The sequence below is a fragment of the Entelurus aequoreus genome, linkage group LG16 (assembly GCF_033978785.1).
Source record: "Entelurus aequoreus isolate RoL-2023_Sb linkage group LG16, RoL_Eaeq_v1.1, whole genome shotgun sequence".
Classification (NCBI taxonomy): domain Eukaryota; kingdom Metazoa; phylum Chordata; class Actinopteri; order Syngnathiformes; family Syngnathidae; genus Entelurus; species Entelurus aequoreus.
The window spans coordinates 22,920,604-22,938,170 of NC_084746.1; the positions used below are offsets into that span (position 1 = coordinate 22,920,604).

At 41.2% G+C, this 17,567-nt stretch overlaps 1 protein-coding gene across 2 annotated transcripts in view; it reads right to left on the reverse strand.

The window, feature by feature from the left end:
- Positions 1-17,567, reverse strand: part of LOC133630721 (septin-7-like) — a 102,984-nt gene that overhangs the window by 73,454 nt on the left and 11,963 nt on the right. The gene's annotated exons all lie outside the window — the stretch shown is intronic.

The following is a 17,567-nucleotide window of genomic DNA, read 5'->3' on the forward strand; positions in this document are numbered from 1 at the left end:
GGGAGGGAGAAGACAGCGAGTTACAGCGCAAAGAAAGAGAGATATGAAAGAAGAAAAATACACATCAGTGGAACAGTTTGTGAGGGGATTCCATTGTAGGGAGTGACCAACCTAAGAGAAAAACCTGCACAGCTTTCTGTCAGTCCAGAGGTCCTCTTACTGTCATACACTGTCTCTTCCATTAGAGCTGCTTGGCTTAGTGGTTGGATGAGTGGTTATCTCACAACCAAAAAGTTCCAAATCTGGTTTCCCAAATCAGGGCTATTCAACCACATAATGAAGAGGGATGCGGTTTCAAGAGCGCAAGGGCTCACAGGCCGGACATTGAAATTTGGATGTTTTGTCAGAAAGTGCCTCCGCAGGTTATATTTCTTTGAGACTATGTCTACTTAATTGCAAAGTAAACACATCAGCTTTCACACTGCACTGTCAAAAAATTAATCTGACCTCGCTACTTGTTCCCAGCGTGTGCAGCTAGTTAACAGCATGAAAAAACAGAAGCTCCAGAAGTTTTGTTGAGGATTGATCTTCCTTCTTGTGAAATATTTTCTTTCGTCAGTTTTATTTCTTTACACTTCTTCCTTTATTTAGGTTTGTGAGACTAAAAAAGTAAAATAATCATTACAAAAATATTACGTCAATTGGGAATTTTACATAAACGATGTCCATTGTGTATTTTACATAAATAAAATAGAAGGTTTAGTGTTAATACATTCACATAATTGTACACAATGTATGTGACTCATCACAACTAAACCTAAGGTGTAGTGATATCGCCATCTACTGGTCAAATTTAGCACTACATGTATTAAACGAGCTTTGATGACCAGAGTTATTCTCAGACAAATAACACGACCATGAATACAAAAGACATAACAAAGTTAGCAATTTCAATACAAAACAAACTATATATCTTTATGCACAATATCTACCATATTTTCTGGATTATTAGATGCACTTAAAATCCTTTCATTTCTCAAAAATCGACAGAGCACCTTATAACCTGGTGCACCTAATGTACGGAGCAATTCTGGTTGTGCTTACCAACTTTGATGCTATTTTATTTGGTACATGGTGTAATGATAACTGTGACCAGTAGATGGCAGTCACACATAAGAGATATGTGTAGACTGCAAGTGGACGCCAGTAAACAAGACCAACACTTGAAATGTACCATTGAGAATATAGACGCTCAAAAATCTGTCAAAATGTTTTAGTATGACTTTGGTAAGCTATGAAGCCGCACCGATTAATGGATTGTCGCAGCATTACAGCTACCGTAGTCAGATGTACTGTGCTTCAACATACAGTATGTGTATTTTTATGGTGTGTGTATAAGGACCGCAAAATGGCACCTACTAGCAGACATATTATCTTGAGTTTTGTTTTGCAATATTATGCAGAACCAACTTTTCTTTCCTGTACGGGACGTCCCCCTGGAGCGCCACTGTGGAGGCGACAATGCGAGAGTGGAAATTTGTAACGTGATCCAAAATGGTTGACACAACGAATGTGAGTATGCTAAATTTAGCATATCGAAACGTCGACGCAATATGGCTAATAAACAGCTTATGGTTGGTATTATTTCGGTTGTGGAATGTATTGCGTATTCAGCTGTTTGAATGAATGAACAAAACAATTATGTTTGTACCGGTCATTGCTTACCTAACAATTTAGTAACTACAATTAGGATACATATTTAACAACGTATGATTTACAAACACTAAGAATTCTTAAACTCCAAACAAAAACTCTAACCAACGATAAAACTATTAAAGCTCTTATTTGTGATCTAACGATGTAATTATATGTATATGTACATATGTGTGTGTGTGTGTGTGTCTATATATATATATATATATATATATATATGGATGTAGGCTGTGGGGGCTTAATGGTGAACATTTATGACATGAATTTTGTATTAGACATGTATAAATACATTTGCATTCATTACAGTACAGGCTTTGTAGGGTATATCAGAAAAATAAGCAACAAAGGTGGTTGAGTTTTTTCTTGCCCTGATGTGGGATCTGAGCCGAGGATGTCGTTGTGGCTTATGCAGCCCTTTGAGACACTTGTGATTAAAGGCCTACTGAAATCCACTACTACCGACCACGCAGTCTGATAGTTTATATATCAATGATGAAATCTTAACATTGCAACACATGCCAATACGGCCGGGTTAACTTATAAAGTGCAATTTTAAATTTCCCGGCAAACTTCCGGCTGAAAACGTTTCGATATGATGACGTTTGCGCGTGACGTCAACGGTTGAAGCGGAAGTATTCGAAGCCCATTGAATCCAATACAAAAAGCTCTGTTTTCATCTCAAAATTCCACAGTATTCTGGACATCTGTGTTGGTGAATCTTTTGCAATTTGTTTAATGAACAATGGAGACTGCAAAGAAGAAAGTTGTAGGTGGGATCGGTGTATTAGCGACGGACTACAGCAACACAACCAGGAGGACTTTGAGGATAGCAGACGCGCTTGCCGAACGACCTCACCTTGACTTCCTCTGTCTCCGGGCCGCCGACCGCATCGGTGATCGGGTGAAGTCCTTCGTCGTACCGTCGATCGCTGGAACGCAGGTGAGCACGGGTCGTGATGAGCAAATGAGAGCTGGCGTAGGTGCAGAGCTAATGTTTTTAGCATAGCTCTGCCGAGTTTCCGTAGCTAAGTTAACTTCAATGGCGTCGTTAGCAACAGCATTGCTAAGCTTCGCCAAGCTGGAAAGCATTAACCGTGTAGTTACATGTCCAGAGTTTGGTAGTATTGTTGATCTTCTGTCTATCCTTCCAGTCAGGGACTTATTTGTTTTGTTTCTATATGCAGTTAAGCCGGATGCTATCACGTTAGCTCAGTAGCTAAAGTGCTTCACCGATGTATTGTCGTGGAGATAAAAGTCACTGTGAATGTCCATTTTGCGTTCTCGACTCTCATTTTCAAGAGGATATAGTATCCGAGGTGGTTTAAAATACAAATCCGTGATCCACAATAGAAAAAGGAGAGTGTGTGGAATCCAATGAGCCCTTGTACATAAGTTACGGTCAGAGCGAAAAAAGATACGTCCTTCACTTTCACGTTCCTCATCCACAAATCTTTCATCATCGCTCAAATTAATGGGGTAATCGTCGCTTTCTCGGTCCGAATCTCTCTCGCTGCTGGTGTAAACAATAGGAAAATGTGAGCAGCCCTTCCTCCGGTGTCGTCACGCTACTTCCGGTAGGGGCAAGGCTTTTTTTTTTTATCAGAGACCAAAAGTTGCAAACTTTATTGTCGTTGTTCTATACTAAATCCTTTCAGCAAAAACATGGCAATATCGCGAAATGATCAAGTATGACACATAGAATGGATCTGCTATCCCTGTTTAAATTTAAAAAAATCATTTCAGTAGGCCTTTAAGGGCTATATAAATAAACTTTGATTGATTGATACAAAATAACAGAGTCTTTGTTTAAATGTGGTTTGTGTTGTGTCTTGGAAAGGATGCCACTGTTGTAAACCAATTACGTTGTGGGAACCTGCACTTATAAATACTTAATTAACAAATTATTTATTGTTTAAATTAGTATTTTAAATATATCTATCTTAATTGTGTGTTGACAACTCAGTTCATTGGTGCTTGTTTAAGGAGTTAAATTTTTCAAATGCCAAACTTGCACATTTTCATTCTTACAGACTAAAACAATGTTTTGTGACAAACCCCACAACTGGCCAGAATAGATGTGGACGCCTTCCAGTGTCCATTTTGCCCAACGAGAGGAGGTTATGCTGGGCTCTTAGCTCGCGTGCGGAGCCACCAGCAGGCCGTTGTATAATTGATTGATTGATTATATTTAATAATAAATATTTACATTTTGATTGGTGCGTTTTGTTTTAAAGTACTTTCAAACCTCCCCTGGTTTAAAAAGTACTTAATTCTTTACCTCGGAAGGCCCTTTGAAACACTTGTGACTAAGGGCTATACAAATACAATGTAATTGATTGATTGATAATTTTTTGTATGCTTTAGAAATTCTCTCTTTTGTAGGATGCAACGTCTGTCAGTGCCACCTTGGTTGCGTGGCAAGTGGGCATTACCATTGAGAGTTTTGTCCATGCATAATTGCGCTAAAAGAACGCTTTTGGAAACATTTCAAAAACTGCTCCCAGCAAATTGCAGTGCCTCCACAGATAGTTCATCTCACGACAGCAGCTCCTCAAACGTCCCAGCACAGAATATAAATGATGATAGTGAAACATGATGTGTTAATGTAGTAAGTGAAACTTTATACACATCCTGCTATGCTACTTTTGCAGGAAGTCCTCACTGGAAAAATTATATCCCTCTGGAAAAAGGAGGACAGGGTCGTCCCGTTCTTTGAAGATGATTACCAAATAGACAAAGTATAGTCCTTCATGTTGTTGTTAATGAAAAATACAAAAGACGTGCAGATAAGATGGCCTACGTGATGGATGTGCTTCTGCCAGAGGTGAGCTGTTACTGACATTTGTATTTAAGAAGAACAGAATGTATTACATATGTCACACTTGAAGCAGTGCTCCACTTCCAGAAAAAATGTTTTAATGCCATTTTCTCATGTCAAATAACTTATGTCACCTGCAACATGACCTACTTTTACTTGTTTATTTACTTTGCATTTTATATATAGTAGTTGAAGTTTGTTTTTTGAACAGTGGACGCCCTGGCAACTGTGCATTGTGTTTTCATCGAGAAGTCCAAAGAAATATACAACTGGAGGCAAGCTGCTTCATAACCTCAGAAAGATATGACATTTTTAATTTCTGTGATAAACACTTATTTTGACCTTTTTGTTCAAACAGTGAGAAACAACTCCTTGCCCACCAGCTCACCATGAACCTGAGTGCGAAGACCAAAAAGAACTCCAACAGTTCAAAGAAAATTTCCAAAAAGCTTCGCAGTCAGGAGTTTTTAAATAGACTTTGATTGTTAATAAAAATGCATTTGTTCAAGAGATTCTATTGTTTTACTACAAAGTAGGGTTGTCCCGATACCAATATTTTGGTACCGGTACCAAAATGTATTTCGATACTTTTCTAAATAAAGGGGACCACAAACAATGTAATTATTGGCTTTATTTTAACAAAAAATATTATGGTATATCAAACATATGTTTCTTATTGCAAGTTTGTCCTTAAGTAAAATAGTGATTATACGAGACAACTTTTCTTTTATAAGTAAGTAAGCAAACAAAGGCTCCTAATTTAGCTGCTGACATATGCAGTAACATATTGTGTCATTTATCATTCTATTATTTTTTCAAAATTATGAGGGACAAACTGTAAAAATGTATTATAAATCCACTTGTTCATTTACTGTTAATATCTGCTTACTTTCTCTTTTAACATGTTCTATCTACACTTCTATTAAAATGTAATAATCACTTATTCTTCTGTTGTTTGATACTTTACATTAGTTTTGGATGACACCACAAATTTAGGTATCGATTCGATACCAAGTAGTTACAGGATCATACAATGGTCATATTCAAAGTCCTCATGTGTCCAGGGACATATTTCCTGTGTTTATAAACATAATAGGAATTTTAAAAAGGAAAAAAGTTTTATGGACGATAAAAAATATCGATGTAATCATAGTAGTATCGACTAGATACGCTACTGTACTTGGTATCATTACAGTGGATGTTAGGTGTAGATCCACCAATGGCGTTTGTTTACATTTTGATGCCGGTGAGCTACGGTGTGTAGTGAAGCATGTTTAGCTATTCCTCGTCCTGCAGGGATTATACTTCTAAGAAATTTACTTTATTTGTTGCCACGGAAGCGAGGATTAGTGATTTAGAAGTAGCTAAAACACTGCCGCCTGCGGCTGGACGCTAGTTGCTAGCTAGCTAGCCATGTCTTAAAGCACCTCATCCTGAGGGCGTTTCAGTGTTATAACTTCACCTTTATCGTTACTTTTTAAGCCAAAATGCATCCATTCTCCCTTTTCTGTCTACACATCTTGTCTGCTTGTAAGTACTCTGTGATTGTGCGCTGCCGAACATGCTCGTCCGCTCCTAAAACCAGCAATGTCACAACAACGCGCCGTCATGCCCGTAAAAAAAAAAGGGGGGGTGGGGAACCGGTACTTTTTAGAGGCGGTATAGTACCGAATATGATTCAATAGTATTGCGGTACTATACTAGTACTGGTGTACCGTACACCCTACTACCGGGCTGGGCGATATGGACGATTCATTTTTTCACATCTGATCTCGATTTATATCACAATTTTTTGTTTTATTATTATAGCGGATTGTCCCGTGCAGGATTATACCGCGCACCGCATCCCTACTGTTTACTACAGTAGTATCTTGTAACAGACATTTCGACAATGTTTGATTGAGGTAACATATGCTAACAGCTGACAACTTTTGTTCATACCTACATGCACACACGGTCCTTTAGGCCTTTTTAATGACGGTTATTATTAACTCCATGATTAGGCTTACATTGTTTTTGAAAAATTACACACATGATTCTAGTATCTCACCAACTTTATTCAAGAGGAGCCTCCAAATCGCAGAGTGCTCGAACACAACAGTTCTTTACAAAAATTCAAACTGAGGTTGGAAACTTAATATTATAATATTCAATCCTCCTCTTCATGACTCAAAACAATGTTTACAGATAAAGCAGTATTGGGAGATTGTAATGGACACATATCTTGAAGGAATTTTTTGTTGAGGCACATTTTACTATATATTTTAATAATATTTGGTCAATACTTTACAGAGAGGTTCATGTTTGATCCAGCAGGGAGAAGTTGACAATGTAAGAGGAAGCAAGTAAGGACACTTGCAGCAAGTTGGAGCTTGGAAATGTTTTCTGCACACTACATGAATTACTAAAAAAGTCTGAATCATTTGAGCCAGGATGTTAAAACATTCAGAGTGCATGAAGTAAAGTAACGGTTTGTACTGCACTCTCAGAGTAACAAAATAATAAGATTTAGCTCATTAGTGGTGTTTGTGTGGTGTAAAAAATACAACAATATAATTATGGTTGAGGTGGGATGAAACCCATCCCTCCATCCATTTTCTACCGCTTATTCCCTTCGGGGTCGCGGGGGGCGCTGGAGCATATCTCAGCTACAATCGGGCGGAAGGCGGGGTACACCCTGGACAAGTCGCCACCTCATCGCAGGGCCAACACAGATAGACAGACAACATTCACACTCACATTCACACACTAGGGCCAATTTAGTGTTGCCAATCAACTTATCCCCAGGTGCATGTTTTTGGAGTTGGGAGGAAGCCGGAGTACCCGGAGGGAACCCACGCAGTCACGGGGAGGACATGCAAACTCCACACAGAAAGATCCCGAGGCCGGGATTGAACTCACGACTACTCAGGACCTTCGTATTGTGAGGCAGACGCACTAACCCCTCTTCCACCGTGCTGAAACCATCGATATCAAATACACAAATATGATCTTTATTGAGGCCTGATTAAAAATAGACAAATATGATCATGTTTGAGATGTAATGAGACCAGTAAAGTTGACTGCATGTCAAATTTGAACAACAGACTGAGTATTTTTAAGTCCAAATGCTGCATTAAAAAGCATCCATCCATCCATCTTCTACCGCTTGTCCCTCTCGGGGTCACAGGGGTGCTGGAGCCTATCCCAGCTGCACTCGAGCGGAAGTATGTGATTAAATATATTTAATATTATAATGTATAATATAATCCTATAATGTGATGTTCACAGAATATTTCATACTTCTAATTTTGAAACAAATTATACTTCAATATTTTTTAAATATTAGTAATATACAATCTAATGTATGTGTATATCACAGAATATTCAATTATTCTCATTTTGAAACAAATTACACTTTGGTGTTACTAAATATTAATACATAATTTAATGTATATGTACATCATTTTAACGATTAGGCAAACCCAATTTATTGCTTATTCTAATTATTTCTGCTTGGCGCATACTAAAATAATGAACTATATAGATATATGTTTATTTTATTTACGTCACATTTCGTGTGCGTTAATAAATTGCTTAGATCTATACAAACACTGAAATCTGTGCATTTTTAAATAAGTACAATAAAAAGACCCTCTGTTAGAAAGGCCACTATTTTGCATATTTTGTGTTTCTTATGCTTCACTAATAAGATTGTTCTGGCGGGCAGTGTGGTGTCTGTACTGTAAAAACACCTCTGTGTCGTATTCCTCTAAGTATACATTGATCACTGTGTTCTATGAGAGCACAAAATGTAGGTTCAGTGTGCCCAATTAAATAGCTTAGTTGCTCAAACAGTAATGTGTTTAAGTTCAGATTGAGGTATGTTGTTTCTTAATGGGTAACAACATTAATGTGTCTTGTTTTCATGTTAGCATTTAAGCTAAGGAGCAAACAGCAGCTCGTCCGTGAGTTTTTCAAAGTGCCGCTATCACTCACTGTTTTTCAATCATTTTAATTTAAAACGGTAATACTAATAAATAATAATAATAATAATAATAATAAAACTTTGAGTTTTACTGGGGTTATCATTAATACCGTTTATCATAACAGCCCTATGATATGCCATTCGTCACTATTTTTCAAATTGGAAATTTAAAAGTTAATGAGTGCACACATTTGAATTAATTTGTATTTTTCGCCAATCCATACAGTTGACATTAATATGTATTCAACTGCGGGAAGGAAGTATTTGATCCCAATACAATACAGAGCAGGGGATAATTTACCATACAGAGGTTGGGGAGCCCGTTATTATAATGGTAGAGGAAACACTCACCGACGCTGTTGCCCACGGGCTCTCACGAGCTTGTTCTAAAAATAGCACACTCACCAGTGAGTTGTGTTTAAAATGTTATTTGATTGTGTTATTTTTTTAATAATCCAGTGTAAGTACTTTCTGACAAGACAAGTTCAGAGGTTGATATAGTGCGAATTAGGGCTGTAACAATTAACGGTTTTAATTTATAAACCACTGTAAAACTAGTTAGTATTATCGTTTTAAATTAAGACTAGGGATGCACCAAAATCAAAAGTATTGTACGAAACAGAAAATGACTAAACCAAGGTCAAAAACTGAATCATCAAAAATGATTATGCCAATTATAATTAGCATTGCATTTATGGCTATGACTGTGTACTAACTAACCTCAGTAAAATCAATGCATTGCAATTGCACATATTAAGATCGTTCCTTCAAAGAACAAAACAATCATAAAATTATGGAAATATCAAAATACAAAAATAATGAAATAGAAATAATAATGTGCAGGCCAAATTCTGAATGGCACCACAGACGAAGTTGACGCACTCGGTGGTGCTTTCTTTTTTTGCGGTGTTGTTCTCATCAAATTGGCAGAATTTTAGGATTTCAGGTGACAAAATACAGAATGTCTTCACAGAAGATCCACCTCTTAATATTTTCATATTGCATGTTTGATCGCTGCCCGCCCGTCTTTCTTGGATATATTCAAGTATGCCTATGGCAGACATGTTGCCTCCGCTCCAGACAAGGGTGTGCTTCCTGCTTACGTCATCACAACATCCGGTTTTGACAGTGTTGTTTCAGTGATAAAAATCTTTGGTGGCCAAAAATTTGGAGCATCACTAATTTTAGTAGCAGCTACTTATCTTATAAATGAATACCATATTTTTCGGAGTATAAGTCGCACCGGCCGAAAATGCATGATAAAGAAGGGAAAAAACATATATAAGTCGCACTGGAGTATAAGTCGCATTTTTTGGGGAAATTTATTTGATAAAACCCAACACCAAGAATAGACATTTGAAAGGCAATTTAAAATAAATAAAGAATAGAGAACAACAGGCTGAATAAGTGTACGTTATATGACGCATAAATAACCAACTGAGAATGTGCCTGGTATGTTAACGCATACTTGCCAACCCTCCCGTTTTTAGCGGGAGAATCCCGCTATTCAGCGCCTCTCCCGACAACCTCCCGGCAGAGATTTTCTCCCGACAAACTCCCGGTATTCAGCCGGAGCTGGAGGCCACGCCCCCTCCAGCTCAATGCGGACCTGAGACTGAGTGGGGACAGCCTGTTCTCACGTCCGCTTTCCCACAATATAAACAGCTTGCCTGCCCAATGACGTCATAACATCTAGGGCTTTTAGAGAGTAGAGTGCACAACTGCGCACACAACAAGGAGACGAAGCAGAAGAACGAGGAAATTACAGACATGGCGACGCCGTCGACGAGCAAGATGAAGAAATACGCTTGCAAGTTCCAAAACGAATGGAAACAAGAATTTCAGTTCATCCAGGACAGTGCGAAGGGGAAGGTGTATGTTGCCTGTAAATTTTGTAGAACAGACTTCTCCATTGAACACGGTGGCCGAAATGATATACTCATCATGAACGGAGAAGTTAAACAGGACAATACTGCCATCTAATGGATAGCCACCAGAACACTGAAATTCAAGTATTTCTTTTATTTATATGTAAATAAAATTAAAAAATAAAAATAAAAATATATATATAGCTAGAATTCACTGAAAGTCAAGTATTTCATATATATATATATATATATATATATATATATATATATATATATATATATATATATATATATATATATATATATATATATATATATATATATATATATGTATACACTACCGTTCAAAAGTTTGGGGTCACATTAAAATGTCCTTATTTTTCAATGAAGATAACTTTAAACTAGTCTTAACTTTAAAGAAATACACTCTATACATTGCTAATGTGGTAAATGACTATTCTAGCTGCAAATGTCTGGTTTTTGGTGCAATATCTACATAGGTGTATAGAGGCCCATTTCCAGCAACTATCACTCCAGTGTTCTAATGGTACAATGTGTTTGCTCATTGGCTCAGAAGGCTAATTGATGATTAGAAAACCCTTGTGCAATCATGTTCACACATCTGAAAACAGTTTAGCTCGTTACAGAAGCTACAAAACTGACCTTCCTTTGAGCAGATTGAGTTTCTGGAGCATCACATTTGTGGGGTCAATTAAACGCTCAAAATGGCCAGAAAAAGAGAACTTTCATCTGAAACGCGACAGTCTATTCTTGTTCTTAGAAATGAAGGCTATTCCACAAAATTGTTTGGGTGACCCCAAACTTTTGAACGGTAGTGTATATATATATATATATATATATATATATATACATATATATATATATATATATATATGTATATATATATATATATATATATAAAATATATATATGAAATACTTGAGTTGGTGAATTCTAGCTGTAAATAACCACGCCCCCAACCATTGCTAGCTCGCTAGCAGCGAACATCCTTCGGCAGTGTTTTAGTTACTTCTAAATCACTAATCCTTGTCGCCATGGCGACAAATAAAGTACGTTTCTTACAAGTATCATCCCTGCAGGACGAGGAATAGCTAAACATGCTTCACTACACACCGTATAAGGATACAACAGCTCACCGTCGTCAACGCTAACAAAAGCTAGTGTGCCTGAATGTAAACAAATGCCATGGGTGGATCTACTCCTGACATCCACTGTAATGATACCAAGTACAATAGCGTATCTAGTTGATACTACTATAATTACATCAACATTTTTTATCGTCACAAAATCTTTTTTCCTTTTTAAAAAAAAAAATTCATATTATGTTTATAAACTCAGGAAATACGTCCATGGGCACATGAGGACTTTGAATATGACCAATGTATGATCCTGTATCTACTTGGTATCGGATCAATACCTAAATTTGTGGTATCATCCAAAACTAATGTAAAGTATTAAACAACAGAATAATAAGTGATTATTACATTTTAACAGAAGTGTAGTGTAGATCTCCTCTCTGAGCTGCCACCTTACCGTGGTAGAGGAGTTTGCGTGTCCCAATGATCCTAGGAGCTATGTTGTCCGGGGGCTTTATGCCCCCTGGTAGGGTCTCCCAAGACAAACTGGTCCTAGGTGAGGGATCAGACAAAGAGCAGCTCGAAGACCTCAATGAAAAATAAAACCTATGGACCCAGATTTCCCTCGCCCGGACGCGGGTCACCGGGGCCCCCCTCTGGAGCCAGGCCCGGAGGTGGGGCACGATGGCGAGCGCCTGGTGGCCGGGCCTGTCCCCATGGGGCCCGGCCGGGCACAGCCCGAAGAGGCAACGTGGGTTCCCCCTCCAATGGGCTCACCACCCATAGCAGGGGTCATAGAGGTCAGGTGCGATGTGAGCTGGGCGACAGCCGAAGGCAGGGCACTTGGCGGTCCGATCCTCGGCTACAGAAGCTAGCTCTTGGGACGTGGAACGTCACCTCGCTGGGGGGGAAGGAGCCTGAGCTAGTGCGCGAGGTGGAGAAGTTCCGACTAGACATAGTCGGACTCACTTCGACGCACAGCAAGGGCTCTGGAACCAGTTCTCTCAAGAGGGGCTGGACTCTCTTCTACTCTGGCGTTGCCGGCAGTGAGAGGTGACGGGCTGGGGTGGCAATTCTTGTTGCCCCCCGGCTCAGAGCCTGCATGTTGGAGTTCAACCCGGTGGACGAGAGGGTAGCTTCTCTCCGCCTTCGGGTGGGGGAACGGGTCCTGACTGTGGTTTGCGCTTACGCGCCAAACCGCAGCTCAGAGTACCCACCCTTTTTGGATTCACTGGAGGGAGTACTTGAGAGTGCTCCCCCGGGTGATTCCCTCGTTCTACTGGGGGACTTCAACGCTCATGTTGGCAGTGACAGTGAAACCTGGAGAGGCGTGATTGGGAAGAATGGCTGCCCGGATCTGAACCCGAGCGGTGTTTTGTTATTGGACTTTTGTGCCCGTCACAGATTGTCCATAACAAACACCATGTTCAAACATAAGGGTGTCCATATGTGCACTTGGCACCAGGACACCCTAGGCCGCAGTTCCATGATCGACTTTGTAGTTGTGTCGTCGGATTTGCGGCCTCATGTTTTGGACACTCGGGTGAAGAGAGGGGCGGAGCTTTCTACCGATCACCACCTGGTGGTGACTAGGCTTCGATGGTGGGGGAGGATGCCGGACAGACCTGGCAGGCCCAAACGCATTGTGAGGGTTTGCTGGGAACGTCTGGCAGAGTCTCCTGTCAGAGAGAGTTTCAATTCCCACCTCCGGAAGAACTTTGAACATGTCACGAGGGAGGTGCTGGACATTAAGTCCGAATGGACCATGTTCCGCGCCTCTATTGTCGAGGCGGCTGATTGGAGCTGTGGCCGCAAGGTAGTTGGCGCCTGTCGTGTCGGTAATCCTAGAACCCGTTGGTGGACACCGGCGGTGAGGGATGCCGTCAAGCTGAAGAAGGAGTCCTATCGGGTTCTTTTGGCTCATAGGACTCCTGAGGCAGCGGACAGGTACTGACAGGCCAAGCGGTGTGCGGCTTCGGCGGTCGCAGAGGCAAAAACTCGGACATGGGAGGAGTTCGGGGAAGCCATGGAAAACGACTTCCGGGCGGCTTCGAAGCGATTCTGGACCACCATCCGTCGCCTCAGGAAGGGGAAGCAGTGCACTATCAACACCGTGTATGGTGAGGATGGTGTTCTGCTGACCTCGACTGCGGATGTTGTGGATCGGTGGAGGGAATACTTCGAAGACCTCCTCAATCCCACCAACACGTCTTTCTATGAGGAAGCAGTGCCTGGGGAATCTGTGGTGGGCTCTCCTATTTCTGGGGCTGAGGTTGCTGAGGTAGTTAAAAAGCTCCTCGGTGGCAAGGCCCCGGGGTGGATGAGATCCGCCCGGAGTTCCTTAAGGCTCTGGATGCTGTGGGGCTGTCTTGGTTGACAAGACTCTGCAGCATCGCGTGGACATCGGGGGCGGTACCTCTGGATTGGCAGACCGGGGTGGTGGTTCCTCTCTTTAAGAAGGGGAACCGGAGGGTGTGTTCTAACTATCGTGGGATCACACTCCTCAGCCTTCCCGGTAAGGTCTATTCAAGTGTTCTGGAGAGGAGGCTACGCCGGATAGTCGAACCTCGGATTCAGGAGGAACAGTGTGGTTTTCGTCCTGGTTGTGGAACTGTGGACCAGCTCTATACTCTCGGCAGGGTCCTTGAGGGTGCATGGGAGTTTGCCCAACCAGTCTACATGTGTTTTGTGGACTTGGAGAAGGCCTTCGACCGTGTCCCTCGGGAAGTCCTGTGGGGAGTGCTCAGAGAATATGGGGTATCGGACTGTCTGATTGTGGCGGTCCGCTCCCTGTATGATCAGTGCCAGAGTTTGGTCCGCATTGCCGGCAGTAAGTCGGACACGTTTCCAGTGAGAGTTGGACTCCGCCAAGGCTGCCCTTTGTCACCGATTCTGTTCATAACTTTTATGGACAGAATTTCTAGGCGCAGTCAAGGCGTTGAGGGGATCTGGTTTGGTGGCTGCAGGATTAGGTCTCTGCTTTTTGCAGATGATGTGGTCCTGATGGCTTCATCTGGCCAGGATCTTCAGCTCTCGCTGGATCGGTTCGCAGCTGAGTGTGAAGCGACTGGGATGAGAATCAGCACCTCCAAGTCCGAATCCATGGTTCTCGCCCGGAAAAGGGTGGAGTGCCATCTCCGGGTTGCGGAGGAGACCCTTCCCCAAGTGGAGGAGTTCAAGTACCTCGGAGTCTTGTTCACGAGTGAGGGAAGAGTGGATCGTGAGATCGACAGGCGGATCGGTGCGGCGTCTTCAGTAATGCGGACGCTGTGTCGATCCGTTGTGGTGAAGAAGGAGCTGAGCCGGAAGGCAAAGGTCTCAATTTACCGGTCGATCTACGTTCCCATCCTCACCTATGGTCATGAGCTTTGGGTTATGACCGAAAGGACAAGATCACGGGTACAAGCGGCCGAAATGAGTTTCCTCCGCCGGGTGGCGGGGCTCTCCCTTAGAGATAGGGTGAGAAGCTCTGCCATCCGGGGGGAGCTCAAAGTAAAGCCGCTGCTCCTCCACATCGAGAGGAGCCAGATGAGGTGGTTCGGGCATCTGGTCAGGATGCCACCCGAACGCCTCCCTAGGGAGGTGTTTAGGGCACGTCCGACCGGTAGGAGGCCACGGGGAAGACCCAGGACACGTTGGGAAGACTATGTCTCCCGGCTGGCCTGGGAACGCCTCGGGATCCCCCGGGAGGAGCTGGACGAAGTGGCTGGGGAGAGGGAAGTCTGGGCTTCCCTGCTTAAGCTGCTGCCCCCGCGACCCGACCTCGGATAAGCGGAAGAAGATGGATGGATGGATGGAAGTGTAGATAGAACATATTGAAACAGAAAGTAAGCAGATATTAACAGTAAATGAACAAGTGGATTAATAATCAAATTTTACAACTTGTCCTTTATAATGTTGACAAAATAATAGAATGATAAATGACCCAATGTCTTACGTCAGCAGACTAATTAGGAGCTTTTGTTTGCTTACTTACTACTAAAAGACAAGTTGTCTAGTATGTTATTTTATTTAAGACCAAAATTGTTCTTTGATTGCAATAAGAAACATATGTTTAAAGGCCTACTGAAATGAATTTTTTTTATTTAAACGGGGATAGCAGATCTATTCTATGTGTCATACTTGATCATTTCGCGATATTGCCATATTTTTGCTGAAAGGATTTAGTATAGAACAACGACGATAAAGATTGCAACTTTTGGTATCTGATAAAAAAAAGGCTTGCACCTACCGGAAGTAGCGTGACGTAGTCAGTTGAACATATACGCAAAGTTCCCTATTGTTTACAATGATGGCCGCATGAAGTGAGAGAGATTCGGACCGAGAAAGCGACAATTTCCCCATTAATTTGAGCGAGGATGAAAGATTTGTGGATGAGTAAAGTGCAAGTGAAGGACTAGTGGGGAGTTGAAGCTATTCAGATAGGGAAGATGCTGTGAGAGCCGGGGGTGACCTGATATTCAGCTGGGAATGACTACAACAGTAAATAAACACAAGACATATATATACTCTAAGGCTGCAGCTAACGATTATTTTTCTATCGATTAATCTATAGATTATTTTTTCGATTAATCGGTTAATCTATAGATTATTTTTTCGATTCATCTATAGATTATTTTTCCTTGAACCGATTATTTTTTTTATTTAAAATGAAGATGAAAAAATAAATGTAGGCCTGTTTTTTCAAAAGGCATGGCTTTTATTTACAAAAAAAAAGAAGTATGGCCACTCAGTCAACATTGACAACAACATGACAAAATATTCTGTAACAATGTAAACATTTAAAACTTTTAACATTTAACAAAATTAAAAGTAGCTTATTTGCTTTTTAATGTGCAAATATAAAAGTAAACATCCAGTGCAAATCTTAATATTCTGCAATAGTATAAGCATTTCAAAAGTAAAAGTATTGCTTATTTTGCTTTAAAATGTGCAAAAATAAAGATAAACATCCAATACAAAAAAGTGCAAAACGAAATATTCTGTAACAACAGTGTAAACATTTCAACAAAAGTGAAAGTATTGCTTATTTGCTAAAATGTTCAAAAATAAAGATAAACATCCAATACAAAAAAGTGCCAATCTAAATATTCTGGAGCACTGTAAACATTAAGTATTGCTTTTAAAATGTGCAAAATAAACATCCAGTCCAACACAGTACACAATAACCAATTCTACTCATTCCAGTGAGTGACTAACAGTTGTAATGAAGAAAGGTTAGCATGTCTACATACTCTGGTTCTTTTCATGTTTACAATATTCCCAGCAGCTGAAAATAGGCGCTCAGAAGGTGTCGATGTGGCTGGAACTGAGAGCTAATTAGCCTTCACCTCAAGCCAGGACTGCGAGTGAGCTGAGCTCAAGCTTATATTTCTAGAAGGTCAACGGGCTCATAGTGATGTTACTAGTAGTTGACTGGGAGGTGTTTATTATCATTTGGGGAGAGTCCGCTGCCTGATGCTCACCTGCTAAACACCTATCTGCTCCACGCTGAAGCGCTGACTACATGCGCTCTGAATACGCACTGCTGATTGGCTGGTAACGCTTTGTATAACGCTTTGTGTGTACCAATCAGATGGTTGTGTGGGTGGGACAATGCTGCGTGTGTACCAATCAGATGGTTGTGTGGGTGGGACAATGCTGCGTGCTGAGACAGAGGCAGCCGCAGAAGGAGCAAAGCAGCTTGTTAACACTTTAGCAGCTAAAGTTAGCTTTAGCTTAAAAACTCGTTCGGTACACCCCCGTACCGAACCGAAAGCCCCTGTACCGAAACGGTTCAATACAAAACACGTACCGTTACACCCCTAGCAGATACAAATGACACATTCATGTTTTTGTGTAATGATGACAACGTATACTCGCGCGGACGATTGATTAGTTGATGGTTTTCTTTTCAAATGTTCGTTCATAGCCGTTGTGCTGCTATGATAGGCCATTTCCGCTCGACACAGTGTGCATACAACAACATTATTAGGCCGTGTATTGAAATACTCCCACACTTTTGACCACTTTTGGCGTGATTTTTCCCCCTCGCTCGCACAGTCTGCTTTGCGCTCCGCCATGACGGTAGTGTGACGTAAATATGCGACGCGTCGACGCACAAAAACGGCGTCGACGTATTTACGTAACCGATGACGTCGACTACGTCGACACGTCGTTTCAGC